Here is an 18509-nt window from a genome sequence, read left to right as displayed (position 1 = left end):
TCGGATCCATGGGCGTACTCTTGTCAGCTCACACCTGGAGGGTTTGCATTCTTACAGAAGTGTGAGGTCCTCACAGTACAGCTTCTTCAAGGGGATGGGAGACTGCCCAGAAGCTTTGATAGGGACAGAGAATGCTGAGCCCACCCCAGCTACTGAATGGAGGGCTCTGGCTGCCTGGAAACCTGGGGTCTGAACTCCCCCATGATCCCGTGTTCGCTACCGTTTGAGAGCACTGCCTGAGCCCCCATGGGCCCAACAGGCACCTGCGGCCTCACAGTGAGCAGAGTACCATGAGCAGGGCCTTGTGGATGCAGAGGGGTGCGGGGCACCAGGTCCCTGCCCTCAGTGAGCTTGCAGTCTCATTGGGAAGCTGAGGGACAATACAAGGTACCACCAGGCAGCAGAGGAAGAAGATTCCAGGACATCATGCAGTGGGTGGTGCACAGCAAAGCACAGGAAATGTGTGAACCAAAGCAGTCCAGTGATGCGGTTTAGGGGGGCTTTCACGTTCACCATTTAGCTGAATCACAGAGAAGGACAGGAATCCGTGCAAGGTCACACTGCTGGGGCGCTGCCAAATCTGAAGTCACACCCAGGTGTGACAAACAGCAGCCAAGGTGAACTTGGTCCCAGGAGAAATGGTTGCGGGGCTCTGGGGGCTGGGAGGTGTCTTCAGGGCCTGAGGAAGGGATTTGGCTGGCCAGGGGGATGTCAAGAGGGATAAGCATTGGCAAGTGGGGAGTGGCAGGCAATGGAAAGAGGGGAGTGGGAGCTGAGTGGAGGGGAGGTCGGTCTGCGTGCTCACCTCTGCTGGACTCGGGAGGTTCGAGAATACCCTTGCCCAAGGGAGGTTTCTCTCTGGCAGAAGAGACAAGACACCATGCTGTGGTCTGACCGCAGCACGGGCTCTGTTCTGCTGCTTGCAACTTTTGAACAACCTGCCGAGCCTGGAGGTGTGTATTCTGGTTATGAGAATGAACAGGGTTACTCAAAACTACCATTTTCCAAAACCATCAGTGTGCGAACATGTGGAAAGCAGTTGAATATACTTGTCTGAGACCGGACTTGGCATAATTAACTTCAATGATGAAAAAAACCTCCAAACCTCTGGCCTCCCTTTGTGCTGCCTCCAGGGTCACTAGGAGAGCCGTGGGCAGCAGGCAGGCGCATGCCCATCCATGCTTTGCCCGTGTGACAGTGCTGCCTTCTGCCTGTGGGGCCTTCTGTCTGTCTGTCTGCCCTACTATGGGCACCGACTAGCAAATAAAGATGACCATTGAAGCCTTTGTTGGCACAGAAATGCTGAGAAAGTGATCCCTAAGCCAATGACAGCCACAGTGATGGCAGTAAATCACCCCCAGAGCGGTTGATAAATTGCCACTTTCTGCAGCCGTTATGTTTGCCTTCGTAACCCGAAGAGTAAACACCCCCCCACCCCCCCCACCCCCCCACACACAGGGAGGCAGCCTCCACCCTGCACTGGATGACATTTACTCACTTTATGCATCCTGGGTTTTGCTGGCTATCCTACCTCAGTTCCTGTGGCAGAGACACTTGAGTCTGAGCCACTAATTATCACCAGTGACGTTTCCTTCCCAAACAGGAAGTATCAGTCAGAAGTGCTCTCTCGCAGTGCACTCTGCAACCGAGCATCAGCCACCACTCCCGGTCCGGGAGCTGGTCCCTGTGGCCAGGAGCTGGAGCGTAGGCTGAGGGGGCAGCAGCCCAGCTGTCTGAGCCCGGCGGGTCCCCCGCCTTTGAGGGTCAGCTTGAGGCCTGACTTCAAAGACAAAGTCAGGCTGCCCACACATCAGAGGAGGATCCGAGCAAGAAGCAGTGGCCGGGATCACAGTGGGGCTGGCAAGGGACCTCATGCTTCAAACACTGGCATTGGCCTGATGTCGCAGCAGCCCCGCCATTGGTAAGTCTGGTTAGGGCACACAGATCCACGGCGGCATGGGTGGTGTGTGGGCTTCCTCCTTCCGTGCTACCAACCCCAGGCCTGCCTCCGTGTGCGCCCCAGCATCCCGGGGAGTCCGAAGAACCAGAGCTTCGTGGCCTCAGGGCAGGCACCCCTTATTTGCAACTGGCAGCAAAGGGCGCAGTGTGATGGAGCTCTTGCCAAAGGAAAGTGGGAAATGCTATCATCTGTACATTAAGTCAGGAACCTTTTTCAAAGTAGAGGGTTTAAGGATTTATCACACACGGTGCCTTTGGTTAGTGAGAGCAATGGTTTTGTGGGTTCTGGTGTATTTAAAAAAAAAAAGATGTTAATGTTTACGATGCAGGTCCGTGGAAGGCTAGCCCATTGGGAATTAATAAATTTTACTTCTTGGTCACCATTTCTGGGTTGGTTTAGCTCAGAACTGCTGCTATAAGTAATCAAACCGGATTTTTCTAGAATGATTAAAAAATCTAGATGTTTGTAAAAAGTCCTATAAATTATTCATTCACTTCTGTTTTGCAAAGTGGCATAATGATAAACCTCTCTTTGCTGTCACACTAAGCTGGCACATATGTATACTCGTGTGTGGACCGGCTTGTGTGTGTTGTTGGTGTGTGTGTGCCCGAGCTTTTTGTATTCTCTTTTGTAGGAATTCTCAGCCTTTCTTTTAAAGATATAATGATTTTTTTATGATGTCTAAATAACGATTCCAGGCAGTATTACAAGAAATATAACAGTAAAATGTTTGTAAGAGTCCATCAGAAAGGAAGAAATGCCCACAGAGAAAATAGAAACGCACCAATTAAGATGTGTGTGGCTCTAACCCAGCTTTTAAACCTGGCGTCCTCTATCCTGTCCCCCCTCAGGTCAGCTGTGAGGGATCGGAGGGGGTGCCTGGACTCAGGTGGAAATTTCTTACCACCTTGCCCGGAGAGAGAGGGAGGGCCTGGGACCTGTGCTGCCATTGTTTGGAATCTAGGATAGAGGGCGGCCCTGGATTTGCAGAAACAGCTGAGAATGAGAGGCTGGAAAGTCTGAGTTTGGGCAGCTCAGCAGGGCAGAGGGAGAGCCGGGCGGAAGTGAGCAGACCACCCCAGAGCCCCATGCAGACCAGGTGACTGGCTCTTACTCATACCCACAGCAATGAGCTGCCCGCCCTCACTACCCTGGAGGCAGCTGGAATGCTGGACCTGGATGGGACTAGGGTGAGAGCCAACTTTGGGACCTTACGGGAATCCTCACTGGACCTGTTTTCTTGTCCATAAAGTGGAAGTAATCATAAGCCTGAGCGTGCAAGTCCACGGTCAGGATCTTTCCACAGTGTGAGCCTGGCCACGCCTCCCAGTGACTGCTCTTCGTTTGGCTCCTGATGATTGCAGATGTGCCCTGTGCCAGGCCCTGGCTCGGTGGTGTGATGTGACTGCTCAGCTGCCCCTGTAGGGGTGAGTGGACCTCGCAGCCCTGGGGAGGCCCAGAATTTCTACATGATGTGGCTTTAGGGGCAGTCATGTGGAGGGAAGGGGGAACTAGGAGACTTCCCTTCAGCTGCTTCTCTTTGCATAGCAAGCAGCCAGCTTTTTACTTAGATTGTTTATTTCACATTCATACGATGAGAAAGGTTTTACAGAAGCTGTTATTCATTTTACCTGGCTGGGAAATGTGAATTATTTATATCAAAGGGGATTAGTTTTAATGTCAACATTAGCAGCACATGGGGCGGGGTGGTGGTGAGAGGGTCAGGGACCTCCCCACCGTCCACCCCTTGGACCTCTCATGGACAGTGCCCACCTTTGTTCGCTGGTCCTATCCTGGTACCTGTGCTGCAGAGAGCCAAGAGGACCAGAGGAGGGATTGATTCTGTCTGGAAGAGGAGGTACTGTGAGGGCTTCACAGAAAAGGTAGCCTTTCTGCTGGACCTTGAATTTTGTCATTTGGGGGGGCAGGGCCTTTCTAGGCAAACAGATTGAATCCGTGACTGGGGCAGAAACAAAGCATGCGGTCTGAGTCAGGTGGCCACAGCTGGGCCTCACCTGCCCCTGGACACCCTCCCAGCCTCCTGGAGCCCGGGCAGACCATTTTGAATGGTCGTCTGCCACCCTCCCCATACCTACTCCGCCCCGGGCTCAGGAGCACACGGGCCCTAGAGCCATTGACCCAGCATCCCTGAAGCCCTCTTTTGGGCACCCACATACCAGGCTGTACCCCGATAGGGCTCACATCTGATATTTGATTTTCCACTTTGGCCAGGGCTGCATGAGTCTATTTGTGTTTTTCTGTTTATTTTCAACATTTAAACTCCTCTGTGCATAAGTCTTCTACGTGATTAAGTTTAGCAAGTAGTGAAATGCCTGGCCAGGTCTAACAACATGATCAGGCTGTGGAAGGGACTAGAGAGTCCTGGTAGTATTTAATCACCACTGGGTACAGGAGGGCCCCTAAGGTTCCATGGAGAACAGCCAGGACTCCTAAGTATGCTCTGCCCTTAGGCATAGAAACTAGCAGGTAGGTTACTCAAGCCTCAAACATTAATCGATTGGGTACCTAGTTGGTGCCAGGCCCCAGGCTAGGTGCTAGACACCTAGAAATGAGTATGAAGAAGCCCCTATGGACAGAAAAGCAAATCAGCATGTGCAGTCAATGGTAACATGCTAAATGCAAAGTGAGGCCCAGAATGCGAGATCCTCTCTGTTTTAAGGGTCTAAGCAGAAATCAGGAGGCCTCCCAGGGCTGCCTGGACCAGCCCTTGAGCTCTCAGGGATTCTTGTAAAAGTCAGAGATCTGCATGGAGCCAGCCCCTGGTGGGTAGGTAGGTGGGTGGGTGGGAAGTAATTGCACGATCCTACCCACACAAGCATTTGGAGAGTGGAGGCTGACTTTCAGTGTCCCTGGGAGCCCAAAGGGTCCAGGGGGGCCTCTCAGAAGCCTCTTTGAAAAAGTGGCCCATGAACTGGGCAAAGCCGGGGAAGCATGCATCCCCAAGCAGGCCCAGGAACCGGGCCAGTGAGGCAGGCTGAGTTCCTTGGCAAAAGCCCCTGGAGCTGCCGTTTGTCTTGGCTGCTTCTGCCACTTTCCCTGCCCCCACAGCTCCTTCTGCCTAGGAATAAGGGGGCTCTGATCCCTTATGCTGCAAACCTACGCCATGGCTAGGGGAGGGGGTCAGGGGCAGCCACAGCCCACAAGACCCATCTGGTCCGGGGCTTCGCAGCTCTAGGTGTCTCTAGAAAGCAAGAAGCCACCCAAGCCCAGACACTGAGGCTACAGATTCAGCGGCTGCCACCTGATAGCCTCCAGCCTGGCTGGATTAACCAGGCCATAGGGAGCTGGCTGCCCCCACATGCCAGCACCCTGAGCTCACTGGGCAGAGATAAGCCACTCTCTGGCTCCCACAGCACCTGGCAGGCCCTCACATGAGCACTTAGCTCCTTACCGTAGGGTGTAGCTGGCCTTTCTCCAAAGAGCCCCAAGAGGATAGATCATCTTCTGGGTAGTTGCCAGAATGCCTACCGGGTACATAGTAGGTATTCAAGGAATAACAAATGAGGAAACTTTTCAGACTAGGATTGGTAGGACCAGCTATTGCATAACCCGGTACAGAGTGTGCACTGCACAACTTCAGAGCTTGCTGTTCACGTGGATTACAGCGTGAATGGTCCCCTCTGGGGTTGTGCAGCGGAAGGACCCTAAGGGCTTGAGCATCTTCCCTACTTCAAGCCGCTGGCCTTGGTGCTGACCACGGAGACTTCCCCTTCCACCTCCTCCCCGGCACTGACCACCATCCTGCCGCTGTGCTGGCAGCGAGTGGTAATGAACTGGCCCAGTGAACACTTCTTCCTGGCCTCGCTGTCAGACTGTGGTAGCAGAAGAGCCCCAGATGCAGAGTCAGGTCATATGAATCCTTGGCCATCCAGGAAACTCGGTCCTCTTGGAAGATGTTCCAAGTCAGGGTGTTGGGGACTCCTGAATCCCCAGGATCTGTGTGGAGACAGCCCAGTGCTACCCTTCTCTTTTCCCTTGGCCTGCAGCGGGCCTGGTGACCCATGTGAGGGAAGGGGGAGGGGCCATGGGAGCACCTCCTGGGGAGTTTGCCTCACGGGCTCAGGGAGCAACAGCACCATGGCCCCGACCCCCTTCTCACCGGAAGGACCCAGTTCTGGGCTGCCAAGAGGTATTCAGAGATGGGGCACATTCATCTGACTCCCGAGGCTGAGAGGAGCAGAGGGAGAGAGCATGGATACCAGAGGTCCCAGAGGGCGGGGAGGACTTAGGGAAGAGGCAGGCGAAGAGCTGGGCCTGACTGTAAAAACCCAGGAAAGAAGTCACATCTGGAGTTGTTCATCCCTTGCACAGCACCTTTTGCGAGCATCTCCTGCAGTGGTTTTCAAAGTGTGGTCCTGGTTGCAGCAGCATCAGAAATTCTGGGGCTAGCGCCCAACAGTATGTTTTAACAAACCCTCCAGATGACCCCAGGGAGGCTCAGGTTTGACCTGATATGCGTCTGGTGCCAGGCTAAGTGCTGAGCTTACAAAAAATTTAGGTCTATTCCCACACCTGAGGAACTTAGAGTCTGGGTAGAAGACAGACAGGAGAGAAAGCAATGCTGTCAGTGGGAAAGGGGCTGCTTGTAGGGCTGTGGAAGCAGGGAGGCAGCTGGTGTGAGTTTATCCAGGAGCTGGGGGTCCTGGTGAGGAAGGGTGGCCTGGGGACACCAGTGACATGAGGATTATCCTTTGCAGGGAGCCGGATGTTAGGACTAAGAGTCCATAGAGAGCTCAGAGGGCTCACTGTGCAGTCCCAAACCACCCTGGTGCCCCACTCCTGACCACCAGCCTCACCCTACTATCTCCTCATCCCCATTCCACCGCCCCCCTCTCCTCCTCACTCCCCGAGCCCCACAGAGCCACAGGTTCTCCCTGCAATTGCTTTGGTGGGAAATGTGTGCATTCCTCCAGGCCATTATCTCAGAGCACATTTTTAGAAAATTTTAGACTAAATTTCTCCATTCAGCAGAGTTCTCTGCTGTACCATGTATTGATTTAGGTGCATCTATTTCTGCTTTACACAGACAGAAGGTTTTTAAAAGTCCTAGACAGAGAGGAACAAAATGAAAAGGGAGTGAACTTAACAGGCTCAGATCGGGGCACTTTGCTGATCCTATATAATCCTTACTACATCTCATTTAAGTAGGTAACATTACTCTGCAGTACAGATAAGGAAACCGAGGCTCAGAGAGGTCAAGTGACTTGCTGAAGCCACCCCACTATAATAAGGGGTAGGGCTGAAATCTAACCCCAGCTGTCTCCAAGCAAGCCTGTGTTCTCACTGGCCTACCTTGCAGTTTACCAAACCTCAATAAATTTGGAATATCCAGATGTCTTCGAGCTCATGTTCTGATGGCTGCACTCAGGAGCCAGCCTAGCCTGGCCGGACAAGCTCCCAATGACCATGATGGCTCTCACGGGCTGATCCTCTGCCTAATTAAGGAGGGGATGGGTTTGGTTGGGAAAGTGAAACAAATCAGACCTAATGTTAGCAGATTAGCAGCTATGTGCTGGTTTCCAGCTGCATGTCCTTACATAAACCCTCTACCACTTGGGAGAGTATTGGATGATGCTTCCTTACCCCCTCTCATTGGAACACCTCTGCCTTGTTCATTGACCTGCCCTGGGCGCTGGAAGGGTGGGCCTCATACCCCAGCACCTTCCTTGCATTCTGTGCACCAAGGCCCTTGGCTGTCTGCTTGGGCTGGAGTGCAGGGCAGGAGCTGCATGAGCAAAAGCTGCAGAGTCCATGCAGAAGCTAAGAGGAGGACTAACCTCTAGTACCGTCTCCCCTTTAACAGTTGTTAATCTTGTTGACTACACACTACACGCTTTTCTAGAGGTCGTGTGGCTTAGAAACTCAGATATATGGGAAACAGCTAGAGAATAATTTAGAGCCACCAATGTTGATGTCACAGGTTCCATGCTTTAAGCTCATGAGGAGGCCTTGGACTCTCACCCAAAGCAAGTTTACTCTTCGTTCACACATCAGGCGGTGCTGTCTCAATTTCTTTTTTTTTCTTTTCTTCAAAATTTTATTTATTCATGAGAGACCCACAGAGAGAGGCAGAGACACAGGCAGAGGGAGAAGCAGGCTCCATGCAAGGAGCCTGATGTGGGACTCGATCCAGGATCCCGGGATCACGCCCTGAGATGGAGGCAGACACTCAACCGCTGAGCCACTCAGGCATCCCACAATTTCTTTTTTTTTTTTCTTTAATAGCAACTTTATTGAGCTGTAATTCACATACCATACAACGCCCTCATTTAAAGTATACAACCCAGTGGTCTTTAGTATATTCATGGAGTTGTGTGGCCATCACCACGATCCATTTTAGAATAGTGTCCTCACCTCAGAAAAGAACCCTGTACCAATGAGCACTTTCCATTTCCCCTGCCCTCACCACCACGCCATCCCCCTTCTTGGCAACCACTAATCTACTTTCTGTTTTTGTAGACTTGCCTATTGCAGGCATTTCAGAAAAAAATGGAGTCACACAACATGTGGCCTTTTGTGACTGGCTTCTTTCATTTAACATAGTGGTTCCAAGATTCATGGTGCTGTGGCCCCGCAGGGGCACTTCCTTGCTCTTTGTTGCTGAACGATGCTGCATCGTATGGAGAGAGTACATTTGGTTTGCCCATTCACCAGTTGGTGGACATTGGGTGGTTTCTACATTTGGGGTATTATGAGTAATGCTACGAGAAATGTTGCTGTACACATTTTTGTGTGGACAATGTGTTTTCAGTTCTTCCAGGTGTATTCCTAGGAGTGGGATCGCTACGTCATATAGAAACTAAACTCCCTGTTCAACATTTTGAGGAACTTCCAGACTCTTTCCCAGTGGGTATATATTTTATATCATTGTTACGTCAACGGTGGATGTGGGTTCCAGCGTCTACATCCTCACCGATACTTACTCTGTCTGCCTTTTTGGATTAAGCCATCCAAGTGACTGTAAAATTGCATGTCATGATTTTAATTTGTTTCCCCCGAGGGGTTAATGACGTGGAGCATCTTTGTGTGTTCTTCATGATGACTTGTGTATTTTTTGTAGAGAAATGTCGACTCAGCTCCTTTGCTCATGTTTATATAGGTTATTTGTCTTTTTAATACTGAGTTGTGAGAGTTTTAATACTGAGCAAAGAGTTCTTTATATACCTGGGAGCAAAGCCCCTTATCAGATAAATGATTTGCAAAATTTATCTCCCATTCTGTGGGCTTTGTGCTTTCTCAGTGGTGTGTGGCCTGCATTTCTTGTCCACAGCAGGACCTGGGCGGGCTTTGAGAGGCAAGCAGGCAGAGAGAGAGAGAGAGCTGTGATAAATGTTCTCACAATGAGGGAGGATTTAAACCTATAAACTTATAAAAACAAGGGCAAGACCCAAGGACATCCCCTCTTGCAGTTTGGGGTGATGCTGGGGTTTTCAGTGAGGATCTGACGGCTTCTCTTGAAACATGCACTGCATTTTGGAAGGATTTTTGGTCCCCAAGAATAAACAGAGTAAGTTTTGAAGCTGAAGATCCAGGATGTTTGCCTGTGGTCGGAAATATCCATGAAACCTCTATGCTGTGCCCAGCCTGGGGCTGGGTTTCAGGGTTACAGCCATGCAACAGAACATGGCAGTCTCTACCTTGCCAAAGCTGACAGGAGGGTAGAGAAGCTCACTGAGCACAGGAGCCACCAGGCAAGGACTCTCAGAGAAGTCCCCAACCACCGAGCAAGGCTCCAGGCACATGTGGCCCCCAACTGTCTCATGAGGGAAGCTGGGCAGATACTGGTCCCTTTGGGCTCAGGTCTCCAGGATGGGTATGGACCTCCCAGGGATTGTAAAGGATCATTCCCTGGGGCCAGGAAGAAAACTTAGAGCTTCTATAAATTTTAGCTTTATCCTTTAACATTTATCTACGTTGATGTTTATGTTAATAGACGATTTATTCTGTGTGTAACATTATACAGCACAAATTACAACATTTGAAATAAATTTAACTTATAAATAAAAATAGCAGTAATAGGAATGTGTCCCCGCCCCAACTTAATTTTATCGACTAGATAAAACTTCAAGTTAGAAGATAAAGATAACTATGGGCCACTTGCGGCTAAGAGCTTTGCCGTATAGCCTTCTCTCCATCCCCAGGGCCAGGCAGGGCCAGAAATATTAGGGCAAGTCAGCCTCTGCATGGGAAGGGGGTGGAAGCCACCCCTCCTCCATCCAGCTGCAATGTGCCACAGCCCCCCCCCCCCCCCCCCCGACACACACACACTTATGATTCTACTCTGACCCCTTCACAGACATCAACTGCCCTAGCCACTTGAGTCTGAGGGTTGGTGGCCGGCTGCCCTCACAGAAGAGGCTGTAAAGCCATCTGTGTCGCGACTGGCCACCATTAGTGGCCTGCCTGAAGGCGAGTAGCAGCGGGCAGGAGTGGACAGGCCGGCCAGTGGGCCCCACATGGCTCCCAGCCACGAACACAGCCCGTGTCATGACCTTGCTGGGAAGTGGGAGGGCCCAGACAAGCCTGGGCAAACACCCAGAGAGGACCAGGACCTGTGGTTTGTGCCAGTTCCTGCCCCACTAGCCTCAGTGCTGTTTGGTCCGCAGCTTGGTCCCAGGGTGGGGGGCAGGTGGGCAGGTCTGTGTGTGGCCTGTGGGGCCCAGCCTGCCACTCGGACTCCAGCTGTAATTTGATCCACACCCTCCTCCACCCTCCAGGTCTGTAAATAGAACAACCCAAACAACCAGGAGCCAGGGCCCAGCCTGGATCAGTCACTGTCTCACCTTTAGGCCATGTGGACAGGCAACAGGGGCTCCTGGGCCCCCCAGGGCCTCTAGAACTTGTGCCACCTGTCCTCCCTTCTCTGGCCTTCATGCCAGCAGCAGACCTTGTGCTGGGCCCTGGGAGGGCAGAATTTTGAGAGGCGACCCTGGCCCATGAAGCACCCGGAGAACGGTTTCATACACTTGTGCACCGATACACAGAGGCACAGGCATCCGTCAGAAAACCTGGCTCTGAGCTCCTGCACGTAGGACCTCATTTCCTCCTCAGAGCAACCCTTGTGGGAAAGTACTAGTGTCCCCATTTTAAGGAAGGGGACTGGGGCTCCCGGGTGGCTCAGCCCGTTTAGCATCTGCTTTTAGCTCAGGTCGTGATCCCGGGGTACTGGGATTGAGCCCCGCATCGGGCTCCCTGCTCAGCAGGGAGTCTGCTTCTCCCTCTCCGTCTCCCTCTGTACCCTCTCCTTTTCTCAAGTAAATACAGTTTTTAAAAATATATATATATATAAAGGAGGGAGCCTGAGGCATGCCCAGTAAGTGACACAGGGCCCTGATTTGACCCCAGCACCCCTTCTTGGCCTGGTGGCTCTGTCCCTGCCATCAAAACTGTAGAAGAAGGAGCTGCCCCTGGGATGGGGGTCTCACAAGGTGGCATTATAACCTAGCATTTTCCTGTCCCAGGACCCAATCTTGATGGCAAGAAGCACTTCAGGGTGCTTTGTGCTTAATTTCCATTTGGCCTATGGCTGAAAGCAGTCCCCTGGGTGTGGGACCATTAACACACTGGGAGGCCGGGGATCCCTGGGTGGCTCAGTGGTTTAGTGCCTGCCTTTGGCCCAGGGCGTGATCCTGGAGTCCCGGGATCGAGTCCCACATCTGGCTCCCTGCACGGAGCCTACTTCTCCCTCTGCCTGTGTCTCTTTCTCTCTGTCTCTCATGAATAAATAAATGAAATCTTTTTTTTTAAAGATTTATTTATTTATGATAGACATAGAGAGAGAGAGAGGCAGAGACACAGGCAGAGGGAGAAGCAGGCTCCGTGCAGGGAGCCAGATGTGGGACTCGATCCCGGGACTCCAGGATCGTGCCCTGGGCCAAAGGCAGGCGCCAAACTGCTGAGCCACCCAGGAATCCCCAATAAATGAAATCTTAAAAAAAAAAAAAAAAACCCACACTGGGAGGCTGCTGGGGCTGCAGGGGTTCACAGGTGATTTGGTACAGCGGCTGGATTAGAGAAGCCACCCAGAGAGGCTCAGCGATGCTCCTGTGTCCCACAGCCAGTTCCAGGCCCAGCCCAGGTCCCCTCAGTCGCTGCCTGCGGCTCCCTGAAAGGAAGCCAGTACTGAGTCAGGTTCTGAGCAAAGAGCCTCTTGGGAGCCAGCCCCAAATAAGTCCTCCCCTGCCTCCACCTTGGGATGCTCAGTCTGGGGTTGAAGGTGGACAAGATTCAAAGTCTAGGTGTCACTGACTCCCTCCCTATGGCTCAGTTGGTGGGGGGCATCTTTAAGAGCCAGCTGATGCCATATGTGCCACAAAGCCTTCCCTTGTGTCTGTTCCTGGGCTCCATCCCCTGGTGCTCTGTGTCCAGTTATGGGTGGACATGTCCTATCTAAGGTGTCCCCAGCATGTTACATGCAAACATACACACGATTGTAAACCATCCAGGAGTGGGGGCCACATCTTTCTCATCTTTATTCTCTTAGCACCTGGCAGTTACTGCAGTGATGGGAGGAAGGGAGGAGAGAGCAAAGGAGAGGCTTCTGGCCAGGAGGGACCCTCCAAATTGCTAACAGACATGGAGAAGGTGGTCTGATGGCTTCCGTGTCTCCCTATAAATGCAAGACTCACCCCAGAGTTGGTGTCTCCAGGTGGCTGATGCAGTTATCCAGAAAGGCCCCTGTGTATCTGTCCCAGCCTTGACTGACCACAGGGATACTGGGGTCCCCGTGGGGGGAGTTTATATTCATCTCAGCCCAAATGCACCATGGAGGCCTGGCAGCCCCAGGCCACCAGCACAGCCCCTGTCCTGACTCTCCCCGTTTTCCCAGGGCTAAAGAGGGTTGGCAGGGGCTTCTGCATCTTCCCTTTGCCTTGTCCCTGCCACAGGTAAAGTGCTGGCACCGGTTATTTGCTTAGGATTGACTGACACCTGCCGAGTGCCGAGCTGCTCTAAGTGCTTTATATATATAGAGAGAGACTTATTCCTATAATCTCCCCTTAAGGAAGGTGCTATGATCGTCTCCCTTTTATAGCTGGGGAGACTGAGGCACCACAGCCACAGCTAGCAAGTAGTAGTCAGAATTAGAAACCAGGCCAAGTTGGGTGCCCAGGGCAGCCTTCCGTGGATGCACAACTCCAGGTCTGTACTCTAGGGATCATCCGGAGCCCCACTTCTATCTACAAAGGCTAGTGCATCACCATTTGGAAAAATATCCTTGTCCTCAAAACCAGGCAGAAAACGCTCTCCCATTTTGCAGGGAGGGACTGTTGCCATCAGAGCATTCCGTTGAGTCCCACATGAGCAGGATGGGGGTCCTGGGTGCAACACGTGTCCCCTGACTCTTGGAATGGATGGTCAGGCATCCTCTTCTACCCTGACTCCTTCTTCTCAGCTGCAGGGTCCTGGCTCTGCCACTCACCGGGGAATCTCTGGGCAGGTCTTCTGTCTGGCCAGTAAGACTGTTGATGAAGCTCAGCTGCTGAGGCTGACAGACCTGTACCCCATTCTACTTTCCCCATGACCCTCTGTGCCACCTGGAGCAAGGTCCTCAACCTCTGTGAGCTCAGTTTCCTCCCCTTTAAGTTGGAGATAATAATGGGATCTACATCGTGGGGTCCCATGAGGCCTAAATGACTGTCCCTTGTGGAAAGGCTTTAGAGCAGTGTCCAGTACATGGCGGGCATGTTGCTGCCTTGTCCAATGTCCAGGTCACAGTTTTCAAAACCTTTTAAGATTGTATCATATGTCATCTTAGAGCTGAGCTCATGACCTGCGTTTACAAGGGTGGAAGCTGGGGACCCAGAGAGGCACAGGGGCTTTTCCAAGGACACAACTGGTCTGTGACAGAGCTGGGGAACAGCCTCCTGCTCCCCTGGTCCCCCTTGCATTAGACCCTGAACCCACCATACACACATACACACACACATACACACAGCTCTCACCTGAGAGGCTGCTGTGGAAAGTGGGAAGAGGGGGTGAGAAGCCATTCCTACTGCTCCATTGATTGTAGCAGTGGTTCTTACCCCTTCTCCGCTGAGTATATCCATAAGATGGTGATTCTGTTTCCTTTGGGTACATACCCAGAAGATGGATTGCTGGATCATGAGGTATTTCTATTTTTAATATTTTGAGGAGTCTTCATGCTGTTTTCTATAATAGCTGCACCAATTTATATTCCCAATAGGAGTCCTCTTTTCTCCACATCCTCTCCAACACTTATTATCTTTTGACTTTTTGATAATAGTCATCGTAACAGGTTTGAGAAGATATATCACTGTGGCTTAGATTTACATTTCCCTAATGATTAGTGATGTTGAGCATCTTTTCATATACTTGTTGGCCATTTGTATGTCGTCTTTGGAGAAATGTTTATTCAGATCCTTTGCCCATTTTTTAATGGAATTATTTATTTTGGGGGGATTGTCTTGTTTTGTTTACTATTGAGTTGTATGAGTTAGGGAGTTCTTTACATATTTTGGAAATTAATCCTTTATTGGATAGATGGTTTACAGCTATTTTATTCCATTCAATAGGTTGCCTTTTCATTTTGTTTATTGTATCCTTTACTGTTCAAAACCTTTTTTTTTTTTTTAAGATTGTATTTATTTATTCATGAGAGACACACAGAGAGAGGCAGAGACACAGGGAGAAGCAGGCTCCACACAGGGAGCCCAACATGGGGACTCAGTCCCGGGTCTCCAGGATCACAGCCCTGGGCTGAAGGCGGCTCTAAACCACTGAGCCACCAGGGCTGCCCTGTTCAAAACCTTTTTAGTTTGATGTAGTCCACTTACTTGTTTTTATTTTTGTTGCCTGAACATTTGGTGTCAAATCAAAAAACAAACAAAAAAGTCATTGCCTAGACCCATAACAAGGAGCTTTTCCCCATGTTTTCTTCTAGGAGTTATACAGTTTCAGGTTTTACATCCTTTTTGAGTAAGTCCTTAATCCATTTCAGTTTGGTTTTTGTGCATGGTGTGAGATAAGGGTCCAGTTTCACTCTTTTGCATGAGTATATCCAGTTTTCCCAGCACCATTTATTGAAGAGACTGTCCTTTCCCTATTGAGTATTCTTGGCACTCCCATTGAAGATTAGTTGATCTTATATGCATGGGTTTGTTTCTGGACTATTTCATTCTCTTGGCCTATTTTTATGCCAATACTGTACTGTTTTGATTACTGTAGCTCTATAATATAATTTGAAATCAGGAAGTGTGATTCCTCCAGCTTTGTTCTTCTGCTCAAGATTGCTTTAGCTCTTTGGGGTCTCCTGCAGTTTGATACAAATCTTAGGATTATTTTTCTATATCTGTGCAAAATGCCATTGGAATTTTGTTAGAGATTGTTTTTAAATCTATAGATCATTTTGGGTACTATGGATATCTCAACATTAATTCTTTCAATCCATGAACATGGGATATCTTTGTATTATTTGTGAATTAAGTACTTGAATTTCTTTCATTGGTGTTTTATAGTTCTCAGTATACAGCTCTTTGACCTTTTTAGCTAAATTTATTCGTAAATATTTTATTCTTTTCAATGGTACTGTAAATGGGATTGTCTTAATTTCTTTTTCGGATAGTTCATCTTCAGTGCTTAGAAACACAACTGATTTTTGTATGTTGGTTTTGTATCTTGCAACTTTACTGAATTAGTTTCTTAGTTTTAACAGATGTGGTTTGGGGTTTTTTTGGTGGGGTCTTAGAGTTTTCTATATGTGAGATCATATCATCTGCAAACATAAATTTTACATTTTCCTTTTTAGTGTGTATGCCTTTTCTTCCTTTTTCTTGTGTAACAGCTCTGGCTAAGACGACTTGTACTATGTTGAATAGAAGTGGCAAGAGGGACATCCTTGTCTTGTTCCTGATCCTAGAAGAAAAGCTTTCCACTTCTCACCATTGAGTATGATGTTAGGTGTGGGGTTGCCATATATGATCTTTATTGTGTGGAGTATACTCCTTCAATATCAATATTTTTGAGTTTTTATCATGAAAGTCTGTTTAATTTTGTCAAATGCTTTTTTTTCATGGGTTGATATGATCACATGATTTTCATCCCTCATTCTGTTGATGTGCATCTCTTTTATTTATTGGTTTGTGTATGTTGAACCATCTTTGCATCCCAGGAATGAATCTCACTTGATCATGGTATAGAATCTTTTTAATGTGCTGTTGAATTTAGTTTGGTAGTAGTTTGTCAAAGATTTTTTCATCTGTGTTCATTAAGGATATTAGCCTGTAATTTTCTTTTCTTGTAGTGTCCTTATCTGGCTTTGGTATCAGGGTAACACTAACCTCATAAAATGAGGCTGAAAGTGTTCCCTTCCTTTGATTTTTTGGAACAGTTTGGAGAGAGGCTAGCATTAAATCTTGAAATGTTTGGTGGAAGATTTCTTATTACTGATTCAGTCACCTTACTCATTATTGGCTTGTTCAGATTTTCTATTTCTTCATGATTCAGTCTTGGTAGATTTTAAGTTCCTAGGAATTTATCCATTTTCTCTGGGTTGTCCAATCTGTTGCCATATAATTATTCATAGCTGTCTCTTATTATCTTTAGTATTTCTATGGTATTTTATCTTTCATTTTTTATTTGGAGTCTTTTTTCTTAGTCTAGCTAAAGTTTTGTCAATTTTGTTTATCTTTAAAAAAAAACAGGTCTTAGTTTCATTGATCTTTTATATTGTTTTTTTAGCCTCTATTTCATTTGTTTCTATACTGATATATGTTATTTCCTTCCTTCTGCTAGAACTTTGACTTGTTCTGTTTCTAGTTGAGGTGTAAAGGTATGTTGTTTGAGATTTATCCTTTTTTATAAGGTAGGCATTAAGCTATAAACATCCCTCTTAGAGCTGCTTTTCCTACATCCCATAAGTTTTGGTATGTTGAGTTTTCCATTTCTACTTCCTTTCTAAGATTTTTTATTTTTTGGTTTTCCCTTTTGATTTCTTCTTTGGCTCATTGGTTGTCCAAAAGTGTGTTACTTTTTTGGGTATTGAGTTTAATAAGTTCTTTTTGGATTTTGTATACTAACTCTTTATCAGATATGTCATTTGCAAATGTCTTCTCCCATTCCGTAGGCTGCCTTTTAGTTTTGTTGACTATTTCCTTTGCTGTGCAGAAGCCTTTTATCTTGATGAAATCCCGGTAGTTCATTTTTGCTTCTGTTTCCCTTGCCTTTAGAGATATGTCTAAGAAGTTGCTCCAGCTGAGGTCAGAGAGGTTGCTACGTGCGTTCTCCTCTAGGGTTTTGATGGATTCCTATCTCACATTTAGGTCTTTCATCCATGTTGAATTCATTTTTGTGTATGGTGTGAGGAAATGGTCCAGTTTCATTTTTCTGCATGCATTGTCCAGTGACCCCAAAGCCATTTGTTGAAGAGACTGTCTTTTTTCCATTGAATATTCTTTCCTGCTTTGTCAAAGATTAGTTAACCATTGAGTTGTGGGCCCACTTCTGGGTTTTCCATTCTGTTCCATTGAACTATGTGTCTGTTTTAGGAGCCAGAATGTATTATGCTAAGCAAAATAAGTTAGTCAGAGAAAGATAAATACCAAGCCATTTCACACATATATAGAATTTAAGAAACAAAACAGATGAACACATGGGAGGGGGGGGGAAAGGGGAAAAAAGAGAGAGAGAGGAAAACAAACCATAAGAGACTCGACTCTTAAAGATAACCAATAAACTGACGGTTGCTGGAGAAACGTGGGTGGGGGATGAACTAGATGGGTGATGGGTATTAAGGAGGGCACTTGTCATAATGAGCACTGGGTGTTGTACGTAAGTGATGAATCACTGAATTCTACTCCTGAAACCAATATTGCACTTTATGATGACTCACTAGAATTTAAATAAAAATTTGAGAAGAAAAAAATGTATTACTTAATTTCCACATATCTGTGAATTTTCCCGTATTCTAGTTCTATGCCCTTATGGTCAGAAAAGATACTTTATATAATTTCAATCTTAAATTTGTAAAGCTTATTTTATGACTTAACATACGATCTATCCTGGAGGATGTTCTGTGGATGCGTGAGGAGAACCTGTATTCTGCTGCCGTTGGATCGGATGTTCTGTGCCTGTTAGGTTTGTTTGGTCTAAAGTATAGTTCAAGTCCAGTGTTTTTGTGCTGATCTTCTGTCTGGATGATCCATCCATTGTTGAGAGCTGGGCAGAGAAGTCCCCTATGTTACTGTGTTGCCATCTCTCTCTTCACATCTGTTAATGTTTGGTTTATATATTTATTATATATTTATCCTGTCTACCATAATTTTTTAAAAAGATTTTATTTATTTACTCATGAGAGACCCAGAGAGAGGCAGAGACACAGGTAGAGGAAGAAGCAGGCTCCATGCAGGGAGCCCAATACGGGACTCGATCCTGGGACTCCAGGATCGCGCCCCAGGCCAAAGGCAGGCGCTAAACCGCTGAGCCACCCAGGGTTCCCTCTACCATAATTTTAAGTGAGTGATAAGTGTAAATAGCATTTGAAGAACTGTTTCACAATTAAACTTGTGATATG

At 48.1% G+C, this 18509-nt stretch overlaps 1 protein-coding gene across 4 annotated transcripts in view; it reads left to right on the top strand.

The window, feature by feature from the left end:
- The window catches only part of STEAP3 (STEAP3 metalloreductase), a 50995-nt gene that overhangs the window by 11376 nt on the left and 21110 nt on the right, over positions 1-18509 (top strand). The window contains exons 1-2 of one of the 4 annotated variants that reach the window (XM_072757570.1): positions 1604-1921; positions 3087-3387. The exons of 2 other annotated variants lie outside the window; for them this stretch is intronic. The gene's annotated coding sequence lies outside the window, so the exon portion shown is untranslated. Of the gene's footprint in view, positions 1-1489; positions 1922-3086; positions 3388-18509 lie in introns of those variants that run through there. One more of the 4 variants, XM_072757569.1, reaches the window with a different exon arrangement.

The sequence above is a fragment of the Vulpes vulpes genome, chromosome 5, assembly GCF_048418805.1.
Source record: "Vulpes vulpes isolate BD-2025 chromosome 5, VulVul3, whole genome shotgun sequence".
Lineage (NCBI taxonomy): Eukaryota > Metazoa > Chordata > Mammalia > Carnivora > Canidae > Vulpes > Vulpes vulpes.
The sequence above is the reverse complement of the archived record's forward strand: the minus strand, read 5'-3'. Positions and strand labels throughout refer to the sequence as shown.